Below are 5,702 nucleotides of genomic sequence, written 5' to 3'. Positions count from 1 at the left end.
ACCAGACTCTTTAACAAAAGGTAAAAAAATAAACATTCCCTTAAAACTATATTTCTTAAAACTAAAGTAAACTGCATTCAATAAAATCTCAAAATAAATCACAAAAATTTAACACTAACAAAAACCAACAAACAAAAACACTCGAACATATAATATAGGTGTGTGGACACCTTCGTCCACACAAGGGCTAACAGTCCTTTAAAGCCCAACGCAACAACTTCAGTTGCAACGCCACACTATGGCAACACTGACTCTCAGTCAATACAAAAATGTATTAATTAATCTAGGTCATCATCATCATCACACGTGATGAACGGATCCAAAACAAATGCAAAGTCCGGTGATCAATAGGTCTTTCGTTTCAAAGAGCAGTCAAATAGAAATCCTTTAGAACAATCCAGGCCATCAACACTATCTTCATTCAAACAAAATTTTGTTCCCAAAAGGAATAAGTAATTCCAATGAGGAATCACGGCCTGGAAAAAAAAAAAAAAACACTTACAAATACTCCAAGCTAAATAAACTATCGCACTATAATAAAAGATAAATAATAAACTTTCTATTATTCACAATCACGACAAGCAAATATAAACAAAACTTTACTTACTCAAAAAATGACAAATTCGAAGATAATTTGTATTTTTCCTAACCATACAAACCTTAGCTATTTACAAAGGGTTATTACTTTTAGCGTAGCTGAAATGGCGAGCCATTAGAATTTAACGAGGGTGTATTACCCCCGCGCTAGTTAGGGGGGGGTAGGGGAGTGGTAGCTAGCTACCCCTCCTCCCCCTCACACACAGGTGAATACTCACTTTCACTTAGAGGTAGGACTTGTCTTGGGGGACAGGGCTGGCGGGCAAATATGTGTAAATAGCTAAGGTTTGTATGGTTAGGAAAAATACAAATTATCTTCGAATTTGTCATTTGTTCCGTAACCGAAATACAAACCACGCTATTTACAAAGGGTGACTTATCCCTTAGGAAGGGTGGAAAGTCCCCAGCCATACTGGCTTTGGCTTTACCCGGGGACTCAGAATCCGAGTGAGTCGCACTCGAGAAAAGGAGTCCCTGCACCTCACAAGTTCCTTGCACCGCAAGGAACCATGTGGCCTACGTAAGCTTGTGTGTGAAGGAAGAAGTGTGACCCGTCCTAGGCAGTTGACCTGGAGTTCCAGAAGGAACTCTGGGTTAGGACGTTCCCAATACCACCTCGTCAGGGTATGGGGGACGCGACAGTATTGACTCAATACTCGGAACACAAGGAAGCATGGTTTACCTGCAGAGGTTCGAGGTCAGCTATGCAGAGACCAGGATGCTGCTTCCCCGTAGAGGGGATGATGAAGAAAGAAGTAAGGGCCAGACATACTTCTTTCGTTCATGCAGACTAAAACCTGATAACAATGCCCTCAACCTTCTGCTACCTGTCCAAAAAGGAGCCTGAGGTTAGACCAGCTGTTGTGTAGCCACCACAGAGCGATAGAAAACGTATCGAGACTCCTGTGGGTCACGCCCTGCAGGAAGCGGGCTGCGAAGGTCATCAGACGCTTCCAGACTCCAGCTTGTAGCACCTGCGTCACAGAGTAGTATTACTCGAAGGCGAGGGACGTTGCGATGTATCCAACATCGTGCTGTAGGGCGACGTGACGGGGGAGGGTCTGAAGACAGGTCGAGATGAATGTCCTTGAGTCCGGGCTGAAGAGGTATACTGGTGACTCTCCCCCCATGTCCTCCTTGTGTTCCCAAATCGGCTGCAACTGAGGCCAAACTGCAGCTGTTCCCAGCGCTAACCTCTCGATTCCTGTACTGGCAAGAAAGAGAAGGTCTTGGGACATCAGACACAGAATGGAGACTCAAAATCTTGAATGAATCGGACCGAAGGGTCGGGACCCTCAGATTCTGAGTCTAGCCAACAACTCAGGAGCGAGCCTGAATGTTGCCTTCCCCTCTTCCTTAGAAAGGGGGGGGAGTAGTAAGAGACCAAGAAGATTGCTTACACACTGGCCGTGGCCAGAGTGAGCAGAAGACCCAAGGCGGAATACAATCCGAGGCCTGTCATAAAAGGGTCTTGAGAAGATCTCTTAAAGGACTAAAAGTCCGAGCCATGCTCCAAGTTGGAGGTCTTCCTCCGACTAGGGCAGGGACGATCGTAGCTTCGCATGAGCGAGGATAGATCCAGCGGGCAGGAAAAAGTTATTCCTTTAAGCCTGAAGGTCAGGGAAAGGCTGAGCGACAGGCTTCATTGCCAAGAGCGGAAAGGAGTTTCCTCCCGCCGAAAGGCAATAAGACCGTTATTGCTGGAGAAGAGGCCTCACGGGAAGAGGTATATCTCCCACGGCACCAACCACCTTAGACTCTTCACTTTGCCTGGGAGACCCCTGTGGATGACTATCGCAGATGACGCGACCTCCGTACCGCGACTGTAGCGGGTTGTCTCTTCTAGAGGAGGAAGCGTAGTGTCTCCAGGCATGAAGCCGAAGCGACGTCCCGGTTCGGGAGAGATGTCGCAGTGTGGTTGCTTGAGTAGTCTGCGCCGTGGGAGAAGCTCTCCCGGGAGTTCCGTCAGGGGAAGCAGAGGGTCCAGAAACCGTTCTGCGCATAGTCCCAGTGGAGCTCTCCCATTGAAAGGTTGACAGACAACCTGGTTTTGTTGAGACCCATTGTCCGCAGACAAAAAGGAGGGAAGACGCAGGCGTCGAAGTTGTCCCACCATCACCGGAATGCATCTTGCCAGAGTCTCGGGGTCTGAGACTGGGGGGAAAACTAGCGGAAGCTTGAGGTTCCAAGCTGTCGCGATCAGGTCCCCCAGACCAGCACTTGCTGGTTACCCAAGGTCAAAGACCCTTAGGTACACTCTCTCTATGAGGCTCTGCTCGGATAGTCTGAGAGAAACATTCCCCTGCCTGGAATGAGAGAGCCGATGGTGGAATTGAGAGAATCTCAATCATCCCGGTATCTCTACTGCAAGATGTGAAGGTGTGAAAATGCGTCCCCTGCTGGTTAGCATGAAGTCGACACGCAACGGGGCGACTTGGCAGGAGCGGTAGGATCTGAAGAGGGGCCAGACTAAGGCCCTTAAGCCTGCCTGAATGATGGAGAGGTATCCTTCAGGTCTTGACCATAGGCCTGGACCGGAACATGCCCCCCCCCCCCCCTTTCCTTTGACGAGTCCGAGAACCGCATCAAGAATGTGGGGAAAGGACGAGAATATCCACTACCATCAAGAGGCTCCATAGGTCAACACCCATTGCAGGTTTAATAGTTCCGCTGGTCCCATAGGGCCAGGGAGTCCGGTTAAACATTGCCTGAAGCCACCGGAACTTGGATCGCCCCACATGGAACTTATCCTGAGGCGACCGTTCGGACTATAAACGGGTCAATGAGGAAAGAAGAACTAGGAAACGTTCCAAGGTAGGGCTGAAAACTCTGCTTGACTGAGAACAGGTACTGCGACTCTCCTCAGTCTTGCCACAGTCAACCGAAAGGAAGGCTCGGAGGATGTGGTAACAGAATCTGGCGTCCCCAGGTGGTCACCCATCCAAGTACCGACGTTGCTTAACCTCGCTGGACGGACGAGAAGCGGGGTTTCCAACGTGGTAAGGCGGTTGACTCAATATCATGGCCAGATACTCCAGATGTTGAGGCAGAGGAAGAGAAGGCTCCAAGCAAAATACCATGAGCCCACACTCATGGTCAGCATTCGGAAGCTTTTCCCGGCGCTGAAGAAGGTCGAAACCCGAGCCTACCGGAGTTGACCAGCCCTCCAAACAGCAGAGGAGGCGGAAGTCTGCACCTGAGCGGCCAAGAGGAAGGCAGGGAGAGTTCTCTGGGGAAACAAACCTGCTATGCCACGGCGGGATAGCCACACTGCATCATAAGCAGGAATACTTGCAGTTTAGGCTGAGTTCGACGAGCACCCTGGAAGATGGATGGAATGGAAACTGAAAGTACCCGTCCTTCCGATCCAGGGTTAAAGGAGTCCTGTCGCCTCGTTACCAGTCTGATCGATTCTGCTGGTCTACGCTGGCCAAAGTTTGTTCGACAAACTTGATCAGGGCTGAGAGGTCGACTATGGACATCCCCTCTCAGATCCTTCCTTACAAGAAAGGATCGACTGAGGGGGCCGGGGGTGAAGCCGTCGATGATCCTAAGGAAGACCTTCGCCTAAGGTATGGATCATTCTGCCCAACCGGGCAACTCTGCTGATGCTATGGCATAGAGGTTCAGAGACACTGAATTCGCTGACAGAGACGGCAGGCGCGATATCCTTGGCTACTCACAGAGATTGTGCGGGAATGGGCATCGGGAAGCTGTCATTCGGATGAGTAACCTTAAGCATCCTCCCAGCGAAAAAACCTGCAATCCTAGAGTTCGTGAACTCCTTTTAGGACTATGCCCCCCCGGGGGAGTCTCCCGTGCCATCTGTTCCTGACAGGAGGAAACTGCAATTGGACACCTTGTCCCAGTTGTCGTAGCCGATAACTTAGGCCGACGTGGTTGAAAGAAAAGGGAGCTGGAGCCCTGCAGAGTCTGGAAGAAAGCGCCTTGGAGGAGTGAAACCGGAAGTCGATTTACTCCGCACAGCAGATGTTTAAGTCTCTGTCCTTGGGCAAAGACAAAACTCTTCTCAAGGATGGAAGGGTGTCTGAGGTCGTTGACCTCCACAGATGAGACACCCGAAGGAAGCCTTCAGTCAGTGCGTCCAGATGGTACAACATCGAGCTTGTCCGCAAGTAGATACTTAACGACGAAAGGCCAAGGTGCCTGAGCTCGAGAGGAGGAAAGTACCCTTGATCTTCCTGTAGCTTCCTTGAACCAAACCTCGGGCCGTAACCGAGGAGGGAAAGAACCTGGTAAGCTCCCAGAGGAAGAGGTAAGCAGTCATCCCTTGTCCGATGGAGAAATCTTCAACGGAAAGCCCCCCCGCCAAAAATCCTTCCAGGGCGGGAGAAGGAGAGAGTACTCGTGCAGGAGAGGGGACCCTCGAGACCGACCTCTTGGGAACCAACTTCGCCCTGGGGGAAGTCACCACGAAGTCCACTCCTCTCTTTCTCTTCAGCGTAGGAGAGACAGCCGCTGGTTTGTTACCCTGGCCGGTGAGTGCTGGTTTCATAACCCTCATTAACGCCCGTGCCAGCGGATCAAACCATGTCTGCTGCTCCAAGGACACAGAGTCCGAAATCCTCGCTAAGGTGAAAGGGATCGGGCGATCCTTTGGAGAGGACACGACGGTTCCTGCCTGAAAAGAAGGTGGGAAGAATGCTGTACTGACCTGTCTTCGTCCTGCACTACCAACCTGTGCTTGGATGGAGGTGATCCCGAGTGCCGCCTAGGAGCACGCGTCCCTGCTGCTACCACCGGCTGTGGAATTCGCCGCGAACTATGGTCGCGCGAGGGCGAACGGTCGCGCAAAGGCGAATGGTCGCGCGGGCGCACAGGCGAGTGGTCGCGCGGGCGCGCAGGCGAGCGGTCGCGCGGGCGCGCAGGCGAGCGATCGCGCGGGCGCGCAGGCGAGCGATCGCGCGGGCGCGCAGGCGAGCGATCGCGCGGGGCGCGCAGGCGAGCGATCGCGCGGGCGCGCAGGCGAGCGATCGCGCGGGCGCGCAGGCGAATGGGCGTGACGGCGAGGGATCGTGCTGCCGCGTAGGTGAAGAAGATCGCTGGCGGTAAGCGATGGCGAGCAGCATGTGTAGGTGAATGAT

The sequence above is a fragment of the Palaemon carinicauda genome, chromosome 3, assembly GCF_036898095.1.
Source record: "Palaemon carinicauda isolate YSFRI2023 chromosome 3, ASM3689809v2, whole genome shotgun sequence".
NCBI lineage: Eukaryota > Metazoa > Arthropoda > Malacostraca > Decapoda > Palaemonidae > Palaemon > Palaemon carinicauda.
Note: the sequence above shows the minus strand (reverse complement) of the source record.